Source organism: Muntiacus reevesi, chromosome 10 (assembly GCF_963930625.1).
Source record: "Muntiacus reevesi chromosome 10, mMunRee1.1, whole genome shotgun sequence".
In the NCBI taxonomy this organism is placed as follows: domain Eukaryota; kingdom Metazoa; phylum Chordata; class Mammalia; order Artiodactyla; family Cervidae; genus Muntiacus; species Muntiacus reevesi.
In genome coordinates, this window is record NC_089258.1 from 20,424,678 (window position 1) to 20,437,376 (window position 12,699).

The following is a 12,699-nucleotide window of genomic DNA, read 5'->3' on the forward strand; positions in this document are numbered from 1 at the left end:
CTTCAGCAGAACATGAGAGTTCCCTTTCCCCACATCTTCACTATCTCTGGCTATTAAACAATATTTTTCAAAGTTGGTTAATTTGATGGGTTAGACACTAGATGGCCTTACATTGGTTTGCTTTTCATGACTTCAGTGAAGTTTGACTCCTTTTATAATATGTTTATTGGCCATTTGTTTTTTTGTTTTGGTTTGTTTTGGTTCATTGCACTCATATCCTCTGCCCATTTTTTCATTGGTGTTTCAGCCTTCATTGATTTTAAATGCTTCATGTGTCTTATGGATGCTTGCCTCTGTGATATAAAGCTGGTCTCACTGACTGATTCTCAAGGAGGGTGATTCAGTGGCGGGTTGACAAAAACTATCAGCTGCTGAATTGATAGATACTTCCTCCTGCTTTTTTGTGCATGCAGAGATCCCAATTTTTTATTTGTGGGATAGTGTGCCAGCCCCAGGAGATAGAGCCAAGACTGGTCACATCATTGCTCTACAAGTGCAGAGAAGAAGCAGCGGATCAAGAGCCCATTTGTGGACCATAATATGAAAGGTGAGTGGCCTCAGAGGAGACCCTCTTGACCAGCTCCTCCCAGGTGGGGATTCCATGTGCAACCCAGAAGGAGACTTGTGAGTGGGGAAGCTGATGGACTAGAAGGAGCAAAGCCCTTGATCACCATGAATACTGCAGCAACCTCTGAGACCACTGCCTTCAGGGCTTCTGGCAGGAACAGAGTCAGTTCCGGAAGTGGAAATTGTTGTCACATTGTAGAAGGAAGTGTGAAGGATTTGTGGGCCTGGGGATGCAGGAGCTGGGGTGGCGGAAGGAGGAACTGAACTGGACAAGATATGGCAGGTCAAGAGCTGGGCGCATGGAGCGTGGGCTGGGAACCCCATCTGCTCTTGGATGTTTGCCCAGAAAACCCGCATTGCTCAGACAGGTGAGTGGCCCCGTGGGCACCAGGCCTGGAGGATCCCTGTGGGAGGACACAGGGGTACAGACATCTGGGTTAGAGCACAGTGAAGAATAGGAACCCCTCGGGACACACGGCCTGGGGCGGGAGAGGCAGTGGTCCTTCAACCTGTGACAAGTGTCCAGCACCCTCTGGCCCAGCTCCTTTCCCCTAAGACATGCAGTGACAAGACAAGGCTGCAATAAGAAGACATCTTTCTCTTTTTCTCAAATCATTTAAAAGATGTGCTGGCAAGCATTTGCCACAGAGAAAGCCCAGAGGGAGGGGAGCATGTTCCAGTACCCTCTTGCTATTTGGGGCCCTGAAGGCTCACACCAACAATGGAATTGCCTTTTCATTTAGGTTGGGTTTGTGCCCATTTCTTTCCCCATCAGCAAATGAACTGGGAGCACAAACATTGGACTGGGTCCTTCAAGTCATCTGTCACATCTTAACACCATCATCATCATCATCATCATCGTTATTATTATTACCAAAACCAAGTTCGTGCATTTGGCACACCATAAGGCCAAACAAACCAAAGTTTGGAATAGACAAAGGTTTACTGCAGGGTCAAGCAGGGAGAACTGGGAATGGGGGTGGGGGTGGGTGCTTGTGCTTAAAATACCCTGAGCTCCCCTCAGGGTTCCAGCAAAGCACTTTAAAAATTTTTTGTCAAAAAAAAAAAAAATTTTTTTGTCTTACATTGGAGTATAGTTGATTTACAATGTTGGGGTTAGTTTCCGGTGTCCAACAAAGCGATTCAGCTACATAAACACATGTGTTTTTTTTTTTCAGATTCTCAGCAAAGCATTTTTTAAGACCAGGTGAGGGAGGAGAACCCCAGGGTACGTGATTGACTGTGCACAGTTCTCTGGCTGATAATAGGTACCAGAGTAATGTCAAAGGGGTTAGTGTTAGCAATCCTTTGGTGCCAGTAGGTCTGATGGCTATGTGTTCATTATCATCACAAGTTAATTTCTTCCATTTGGTGGTGCTTTTTAGTATCTGGGAAACTCAGGAAATATGCATCAGATACCATTATCTAGGTACTTCAGAGAGGTGCTAAAGCAGAGGGTATGAGGGAGAACTCTGTCCCCAGGAAGGGCCCATGGGGTCCTGCTCAATAACATCATCATCATCATCATTATTGTTGTTGTTGTTATTGACAGTCATACACAAGCATCCACACATTTTTACAGATGCTGGGGAAGCAAAAGTCATATACAGTTTACTCAAACTCATGTCCATCACTTCGGTGATGCCATCCAATCATCTCATCCTCTGTCATCCCCTTCTCCTCCTGCTTTCAATCTTTCCCAGCACCAGAGTCTTTTCAAATTAGTCACTTCTTTGCATCAGGTGGCCAAAATATCGCAGGTTCAGCTTCAGCATCTGTCCTTCCAATGAATATTTAGGACTGATTTCCTTTAGGATGGACTGGTTGGATCTCCTTGTAGTCCAAGGGACTCTCAAGAGTCTTCTCCAACACCACAGTTCTAAAGCATCAATTCTTGGGCGCTCAACTTTCTTTATAGTCCAACTCTCACATCCATACATGACTACTGGAAAAACCGTAGCTTTGACAAGACGGACCTTTGTCGACAAAGTAATGTCTCTGTTTTTTAATATGCTGTCTAGGTTGACCATAACTTTTCTGCCAAGGAGAAAGCATCTTTTAATTTAATTTAATATAATATGTTACATTATGTAAGCTGCCTCCATGAAAGCAGGTATCAGAGTCTGGGTTCCTCCAAAAGCAGAGCCTGAGATCCAGCCTTGGATGCTGGCAGTCTTCTTGGTAAGCGATTCTTGGGAGTGAGCCTGGGAAGAGAGAACAGCCATGAATGCACACCCATGGGTGGGTCTCATCATGGATGAAGGGACTCAGTCCCACTGGGGACCCTCTGAGAAGCTGCATGGAGAGCACCCAGGATTGGCCTGCATGTGTGATAAGCTGGGTTGCTACAGAGTCGCTAACGTCCCTGCACTTCCATATCCCTCCTGCCTGTAGAGGATATTCCCCTGGATGCTGGGAAGGCTCTCCTGTAAGGATACAAAGATGCAGGTGCTGGAGATGGGACACTGGCCACCTGCTGCGGCTGCAGAACTCAGGTGGACCCTGGGGATTCAGAATGAGGCACCAGCAGCATCAGTACCGGGTTATATAGAAACAGAGGAAGCACCAAACCAGTGGTCCTTTGAAACAAGCTGTCCAATGTAAAAAAGTAAATAAATGATCCCAGCCCCATCATTGCCACATTAAGACATTTCAGAACTATCTCCTCACATTAATCTATTGATACCTGGTAAGAAGTAGGCAACGTTTGCCTCCAGCAGATTCCACTGAACAAGCAGGAGGTCTTCAGGCTGTCCAGGGAGATGAATTCCAAGAGCAAAATTAGCAGAAATCCTCTGCAGAGTGAAAAAATGGAAAATCTGTGCTTCTCCAAGTGAAAAAAGACAGCTCCATCCATCAACAACAAAAAAAGCTGTAAACTCTCCCATCCACTGTCTCAAGGTTGAGAGATGTGAAGCATGGTTCCAAGTCTTAGAGGATTAGCACAGACCTCAGCTAAACAGGGTAGGATCTTCATCAGCTATCTCCCTAGACAACAATAAAATGACCACAAAGGTCAGAAAGATATAGACCCACATACACCCAACCAGAATATAATACTGATTATATTCTTTGCAGTCAAAGATGGAGAAGCTCTATACAGTCAGCAAAAACAAGACCAGGAGCTGACTGTGGCTCAGATCATGAACTACTTATTGCCAAATTCAGACTTAAATTGAAGAAGGTAGGGAAAACCACTAGACCATTCAGCTATGACCTAAATCAAATCCCTTATGATTATACAGTGGAAATGAGAAATAGATTCAAGGGATTAGATCTGATAGACAGTGCCTGAAGAACTATGGACAGAGGTTCATGACATTGTACAGGAGGCAGGGATCAAGACCATCCCCAAGAAAAAGAACTGCAAAAGGCAAAATGGCTGTCTGAGGAGGCCTTACAAATAGCTGAGAAAAGAAGAGAAGTGAAAGGCAAAGGATAAATGGAGAGATATACCCATTTGAATGCAGAGTTCCAAAGAATAACAAGGAGAGATAAAAAAAAAAAAAAAGCCTTCCTCAGTGATCAATGCAAAGAAATAAAGGAAAACAATAGAATGGGGAAGGCTAAAGATCTCCTCAAGAAAATTAGAGATACCAAGGGAACATTTCAATGCAAAGATGGGCACAATAAAGGACAGAAACAGTGTGGATCTAACAGATATTAAGAAGAGGTGACAAGAATACACAGAAGAACTATATGAAAAGAAGGTATTCACAACCCAGATAATCAAGATGGTGTGATCACTCACCTAGAGCCAGACATTCTGGAATGCAAAGTCAAGTGGGCCTTAGGAAGCATCACTATGAACAAAGCAAGTGGAGGAATTCCAGTTGAGCTCTTTCAAATCCTAAAAGATGATGCTGTGAAAGTGCTGCACTCAATATGCCAGCAAATTTGGAAAACTCAGCAGTGGTCATAGGACTGGAAAAGGTCAGTTTTCATTCCAATCCCAAAGAAAGGCAATGCCAAAGAATTTTCAAACTACCACACAATTGCTCTCATTGCACACACTAGCAAAGTAATGTTCAAAATTCTCCAAGCCAGGCTTCGACAGTATGTGAACCATGAACTTCCAGATGTTCAAACTGGATTTAGAAAAGGCAGAGGAACCAAAAATCAAATTGCCAACATTGATTGGATCATCAAAAAAGCAGGAGAATATCAGAAAAACATCTACTTCTGCTTTATTGATTCCTCCAAAGCTTTTGACTGTGTGGATCAAAACAAACTGTGGAAAATTCTTCAAGAGATGGGAATACCAGACCACCTGACCTGCCTCCTGAGAAACCAGTATGCAGGTCAAGAAGCAACAGTTAGAACTGGACATGGAACAACAGACTGGTTCCAAATCAAGAAAGGAGTACATCAAGGCTGTGTATTGTCACCCTGTTTATTTAACTAATATGCAGAGTACGTCATGCAAAATGCATAGCCAGATGAAACACAAGCTGGAATCAAGATTGCTGGGAGGAACATCAATAACCATAGATATGCAGATGACACCACCCTTATAGCAAAAAGTGAAGAAGAACTAAAGAGCCTCTTGAGGAAAGTGGAAGAGGAGAATGAAAATTCTGGCTTAAAACTCAACATTCAAAAAACAAAGATCAAGGCAACTGGTCTCAACACTCATGGCAAATTGATGGGGAAACAATGGACACAATGACAGACTTTATTTTGGGGGGCTCCAAAATCACTGCAGATGGTGACTGCAGCCATGAAATTAAAAGATGGTTGCTCCTTGGAAGAAAAGCTATGACTAACCTAGACAGCATATTAAAAAATGGAGACATTACTTTGCTGACAAAGGTCTGTCTAGACCATGGTTTTTCCATAGACTATGGAAAAAAGCTATGGTTTTTCCAGTAGTCATGTATGGATATGAAAGTTGGACTATAAAGAAAGCTGAGTGCCAAAGAATTGATACTTTTGAACTGTGGTGTTGGAGAAGACTCTAGAGAGTCCCTTGGGCAGCAAGGAGATCCAACCAGTCCATCCTAAAGGAAATCAGTCCTGAACATTCATTGGAAAGATTGATGCTGAAGCTGAAACTCCAATACTTTGGCCACCTGATATGAAGAACTGACTCCTTGGAAAAGACCATATTGCTAGAAAAGATTGAAGGTGGGAGGAGAAGGGGACAAGAGAGGGTGAGATGGTTGGATGACATCACCAACTCAATGGACATGAGTTTGAGCGAGCTCTGGGAGTTGGTGATGGACAGAGAAGCCTGGCATGCTACAGTCCATGGGGTTGCAAAGAGTCAGACTTGACTGAGCAACTGAACTGAACACCCAACCAAAGACTTGTACCCAAATATACAAAGACCTCTGACAAGCAAATGAGAAAAGATCAGACAGCGTAACAGAAAGCTGGTGAAAATACTCGAATAGGCACTTCATAAAACAGTAAAACTTCATGACCGGTAAGCAAATGAAAGTGTACTTAACCTCATTAATAATGAAGAAAATGCAAAAGGAAAGAATACTACATCTGGTTGTCACCTACAAATGGCTAAATGGAAAAAACTAATGATGCCAAGTGTTTGTGAGGATTTAGAGCAACTAGAATGATCTTCTGTAAATTGATAGGGATGTAAATTGGCACAACCACTTTGGAAACCCCTGGCCATATCTAATGAAGCTGAAAATGTGCACACCTTATGATCTGTCCATTCTACTCTAGTGTATACTCAGAAATGAGATTATAGTCACTGAAGGATTTATACAGAGCAACACTATTCATAATAGCTAAAATAATACTGTATATCTGACAGTTCCTAAGAGAGTTAATCTTGAAATTTCTCATCACAAGGGAAAAATACTTGCCACTATGTGTGTGATGAATGCTAAGTAGACTTATTATGGTGGTCATTTCACAATATATCTATACATCAAATCATGATGTTGAAAACCTGACACTGACACATTGTTACATGTCCAATATGTCTCAATAAAAACAATAACTAAAAACTGAAGCAATTCAAATGCCCATGAACAGTAGAATAGTATATATAATTAAATATTATATTACATTAGATCAGTTATGTTGTAAATTATTTATAACCACATAAAATACATGCACAATAAATGCATAACATATCACATAGTATATATGATATGTATTATTTATTACTGGGGAAGGAAATGGCAACCCACTCCAGTTTTCTTGCCTGGGAAATCCCACAGACAGACGATCTTGGTGGGCTACTGTCCATGGGTTCACAAAGAGCTGGACACGACTTAGAGACTAAACAACAATAATTATTTGTTACATAACTGTATCACTACATTATGTAACTATATAACACAAATATATTTTATATAATAGATAATTTTATACAAGTATATTATATTCATATATTTAAGTGATATATATATTATGCATACGGCATAGCCACACGAAGGAAAGCAATTCAGCAAAAGTATGGATAAACCCAACTGATCACATGATCATCTGGATGAATCGCACATGATGTTGAGAGAGAGGAGCTAGACCTGGGAACACACTGGGACTCCAGGGTCAGGCCGTACTAAGCTCTGGGATCACACTCTCTTACTGAGGGTGACGTGAGGCTCATTCTTAGAAGAAATGAAACCAGAGGAAGAGGGCAGAGGTCTTCTGATTCTCCTTCCAAGTCTGTGGCTCTTAAAACTCTGTGCATCTTTCACCTTGGTAAAAATAAACATTAATTTTAAAAACACCGTGAACAGATCAGCTCAAGGAGTCAACACCGAGTTTGGGATCCCAAGTGGTCAGCAGGTCCTGGAAGAACTCTGGTATCCCCAGTCCTGCAGGAGGCCGAGGGGAAGGCAGCCCTGGGGTGGGCACTGGGGTAAGATATCTTCCCAGAGCAATGCTGCAGTGCTTGTGGCTCAGATGGTGTTCACCACCCACATGGGGGTGGTGCTTGATTCTGTCTGACTACTCAGCTTCATTCCAAAGACCATGCGTGAACATCTGACCAAGATATATGACGAGATGTCAGCAAAGGTGACACCTTGGGGTTTGAGGACCCAAGTGTATGTGTACCCAAGAGAAGGAGGATGACTGCAGCCATGAAATTAAAAGACACTTGCTCCTTGGAAGGAAGCTATGACAAATCTAGACAGTGTATTAAAAAGCAGAGACAACTTTGCTGACAAAGGTCCGGAAACTCAAAGCTATGGTTTTTCCAGTAGTCATGTACGGATGTGAGAGTTGGACCATAAAGCAGGCTGGGGGCCGAAGAATTGATGCTTTCAAACTGTGCTGCTAGAGGAGACTCTTGAGAGTCCCCTGCACTGCAAAGAGATCCAACCAGTCCATTCTAAAGGAAATCAGTCCTGAATATTCATTGGAAGGACTGATGCTGAAGCTGAAACTGCAATGCTTTGGCCACCTGATGCAAAGAACTGACTCATTGGAAAAGACCCTGATGCTGGGAAAGATTGAGGGCAGAAGGAGAAGGGGACAACAGAGGATGAGATGGTTGGATGGCATCACTGACTCAAGGACATGAGTTTGAGCAAACTCTGGGAGACAGTGAAAGAGAGGGTAGCCTAATATGTTGCAGTCCATAAGATCGCAAAAATTCAGACATGACTTATCAACTAAACTGAACTGAACAAACACAGGCACATGCATATGGGCACACGTACATGCACACCCAGGCATTCACACACAGGTACACACTCGCACATAAGCCTTGTGCATCCACATATTTCCACATATCCACACACGTAGGCATGTGCACATAGACATGCACACATGAATCCCATGTACATGCACACAGAAACACTTGCATGAACATCGGTGTGCACGCACAAGCACGTGTTCACACATGGCACATGGGCACATGTATGCAATGTGCACCCAAGTAACATGGGTATTCGGGCACACGTGCATATACACAGACACACTCCCCAGCTGCACCCTGTGTGAGCTCTCAGAAGTAACCTGATGGTGAGGGGTTGCAGCGACACGTGGCAGACCTAGGAGCAGGCTGACACAGTGGTGGACCCCAGCTCCCACCCGGGGTGAGATATCCTGCGGCGCTGACCTTCCTTCAAATATGTCATCTTCCTAGTTCACTGAGGGTCCATCCAAGGCCCCTGGAAGAGACCTGCTCAGATCTTATAGCTGTCAGGGGTGAGGGACCACTGCAGTGTTCTTGTCACTCTCCCTTCACACTGTCTATCTGATCTCAGGTCCCAGCTAAAGCCACCCCAGTTGCCATGGTGCAAGCAGGCTGCAAGGAGAGTCAGGAGCCAGTGAAGTCTCAGCAGGAGAGGAGGTGATGAGGGTGAACAGCCTCCTGGCATCTCACTGTCCTGCCCTGTCCCCTGGACCTTCCATCCCTGGGGGACTACCCTCTTCCCTAGGACACATCAACTTCTCTGAAACTCACAAAGACTGACCCTGCCCAGGAGAGGACCTTGTCACTACCAAGCCCCTCCCCTTGCTGACAAGCTGTGAACACCAGGTCCCTACACATTCGTGGCTCATGACCGAAGCTCCATCCTCACCCCTCCAACGCTCAGCACCCACCTCTATAAACATCTAGCCACATCTGTATATTATATATACAGATGTTAGTGTAACCAAAGCCAAAATAGTCCCCTGCCAGTCACCCAGCCATCTCTAGACCATAGCTCTCTCCCAGCATCTCACTGACCCACAGCCCCCCTGCCCCTCTGGGGGCTCAGCCTGGCCCCTGTGGAATGTGGAAGATGAGTTTGCACCACACATCCACTATCCAGTCAACCATCCTTCTCAAAAGGACCTCATCATTCAGCCCGACTGCCGGGCAGCAAATGCAGCTTCAAGGCCATCTCCTAGAAATGGCAGAGGTTCAGCAATTTCCCAAAAGACTGAAAAGGAAAGTGATGCCCCTCTCGGCCCGCTAAGCCCACCATTAGCCCCCAGGTGAGGGAAGGGGGCACTGCAGGCTATGATGACAAATAGATGTCTTGGCTGGACTTATTGTGAAGGACATGGCTATGACTTTGCCTCAATTTGGGCTTCCCTGGCGGGCTCAGATGGTAAAGAATCTGCCTGCAATGCAGGAGACCTGGGTTCGATCCCTGGGTCTCCAGGGAAGATCCCCTGAAGAAGGGAATGGCCACCCACTCTAGTATTCTTGGCTGGAGAATTCCATGGACAGAGGAGCCTGGCAGGCTACAGTCCATGGGGTTGCAAAGAGTCAGCAACTAACACACTTGCCTCAATTTAGAGGTGAATCTCTGTTCCCTGCATTAATATAACATAATTGATTTGTAAGAGTATTAAGCCAGAGAGAGCTGACTCGCTGTGCCTGCAGCCTGGATTCAACAATCAATGTGCACTTCCCCGTGGGGTGGGGATGGTTTTAAAAGAACAGGTGTATAGAGGGAGCTGCAGAAGGGTGAGCATCGTCGACAGTGGCAAAGACGACTTCTGTGCACTTACTATGTTTGGGAAAGTGTTGGATCCTGTGGGTGAGACAGGAAAACATGATTCCTTCTTCTATAGAGCTCAAAGTCTAAAAGAAAAGAAAAGGCAGCTCCTTGAAGTGCAAGACGGCAGTGGAAGCCACTTGACTAATGGCCCAAATTGTGCAGTCATGGTTATTTGAGGCCTCTTCCTCCTTGGGGCCCTTACTCTGCGGGGGAGGTCAGGCCTGTTGGGAGCCCTGCAGCTACTTTCGCAAGAGCCCTTGACTTAGTGTCCACTGTTGTCTGCATGTAATAAGAGGATGAGGGGGACGCATATATACCTATGGCCGATTCATGTTGATGTATGGCAAAAACCATCACAATATTGTAAAGTAATTATCCTCCAATTAAATAAATTTTTAAAAAATATTCAGCTAAAACTTTGTAAACAGAAAAAATGCTTAATAAATTCTAGCTATAAAAAAAAAAGAAAGAATGGCTTATTTTGTTCCAAATGGTCTATTCCCTTTAATGACCACTCTTCAGAGGGCTCTGAGACGTTGCTATGAAGTATGGCATTTGTAGTTCAACGGGAGGAAAGAGGTGTCCATGCAGAACACTCGGCCTGTGACCTATGAGTCAGTTTTTGTCTTGGACACAACCCACTGCTGTTCAAGGCAAAATTGTGTATCTGAACTTCCTGTGTTCTTCTAGACTGTAAAGGGCACAAGGGCTTTGAAACATACTTGTGTTTCTGGAAGAGCAGGAACTGCATTTTTTTTTTTTCCCTCAACATGATGAACTCCGTAACAAAGAGGAGATGACCCAGACTATCCAGGGGGACTTGGTCATCACGCCTGATCCAACACCACAGTCTTTCACGTCCCAATCACAAAAGGTATCTGTTTACAGCCAAAGGACATGGGCTTTCCTTGTGCCCTGAAGACAGGAAGCAAGAGGAACATCTGGATTAGAGCTCAACACCCCACACAGGTTTGTCTGCCATTTGCAAAGCAGAATCTCTTCCAAGGCTTCTTCTTGGTCTGGGACCCCACTGCCGACAGTCACCGAGGGTCCCTCTAACAGGTCGAGGCAGAAGGCCCAAGGCCGCCCTCGGGGTGAAGCCCGAGCTCTGCGCCTGGTGACCCCAGCTCCCTCCTAGGGATGGCCTGCTGGGTGCTGCCTGACAGTCTGCAGAGGCTCATGAGCCTTCCTGAAGCCCGTGTGGGCAGGCAAGCCTGCAGGTACTGGGTTCCCAGAATAGCCAAGTCAGAGCTCAGAAATGACCACGAGGCCGAGATGCACTCGCCCTGCCCTGCCGACTACGGTGGCCAGCATGCCTGGTAAGAGGCCTGGCCTTGAGCAGCTGGCTGCCCTGGAAGAGCCCAAACCCAGCCACAAAGGAGAAGAGGTACAGATATTTCGGGGGGTTGTTACATGAGAAAGCTGGGGCAGCCCTGGGACTGGGCTTGGTCCAAGGGCTTCAGTGTGCTGAAGGTTCTCCCAGACTGCTTCACTTAATTAAAATACACAGAGACATATATATAGATGTGTTCATTCATATATATGTTTGTTTTTTTAAAATAAAAGTTAAAATTAAATACAGATAAACCTTCATAAAAAGTAAAAACAAGAGGGTGGGAGGTGGGAGGGAGGTTCTAGAGGGAGGGGACACATGTATACCTGTGGTGGATTCATGTTGATGTGTGGCAGAAACCGGTACAATGTCGTAAAGAAATTAACCTTCAATTAAAAACAAGTAAATGTTTAAAAAAGAGAAAAAAGTAATATATTTTAAAGAGAAAGAAGAGAGAAAAACAATACTGCTTATATTCTCACCTTCCTCATCTTGTTTCTAACAGTTTTGTCTACTTTCTCTCTTGCAGTGTGAGGGGTGTGTGCATGTATGTCTCAGTATGCATGTTTTATTTTCTATATTTTCACATAATATTAGGCTATGGGTATCTTTTGATCCCATAATTCTTCAATGTTAGTTTAAATGCCTATGTAACTACACTTAATTGGATGTGTCATAAGTTATCCAACTAATCCCCAATTCTGGAATTGCCTCTTCTTTTCCCATTGGTCCATTCTGAAACCATTTTTGTAAATCATTCTTTATCCGATGAAATCAAACTCTGCCTTCATGCTTTTATCCAGAGTTGCTGGCATTGTTTGCTTGGGACTTTTGTTCACTCTATTATAATACCTAATCAGCTAAGTCAGAGAAGGCAATGGCAACCCACTCCAGTACTCTTGCCTGGAAAATCCCAAAGATGGAGCAGCCTGGTAGGCTGCAGAGGCTGAGTCGGACACGACTGAGTGACTTCACTTTCACTTTTCACTTTCATGCATTGGAGAAGGAAATGGCAAACCACTCCAGCGTTCTTGCCTGGAGAATCCCAGGGACAGGGGAGCCTGGTGGGATGCCGTCTATGGGGTCACACGAAGTCGGACACGACTGAAGCGACTTAGTAGCAGCAGCAGCAGCAGCAGCAGCAATTAGCTAAGTAATCATCTACAAATCCCTCCATAGAGGGAGAGACAGGCCGGCATCCTTCTCGTTACTGCATATTATCCAGGTATGTTTTGTGGGTGATCGATACATTTCTCAGAGCCCCTCCAGCCCCATCCTCTCCTCACGGCCCCATGCCTGCCTAGACTCTTCTCCACCACAGATGTTCCCCGCCCCTTCAGGTGTCAGACCTCCTCAGAACCCTGCATTTGCCTACAA

At 44.7% G+C, this 12,699-nt stretch overlaps 1 long non-coding RNA gene across 1 annotated transcript in view; it reads left to right on the forward strand.

Annotated features, from left to right (window-relative positions):
• LOC136176808 (uncharacterized) overlaps positions 1-10,384 on the forward strand; it is a 66,748-nt gene extending 56,364 nt beyond the window's left edge. Inside the window, exons 2-3 of the long non-coding RNA XR_010664631.1 lie at positions 414-547; positions 8,760-10,384. This is a non-coding gene — a long non-coding RNA (uncharacterized lncRNA). The remainder of the gene's footprint in view (positions 1-413; positions 548-8,759) is intronic.
• The last annotated feature ends 2,315 nt before the right edge of the window (positions 10,385-12,699 follow it).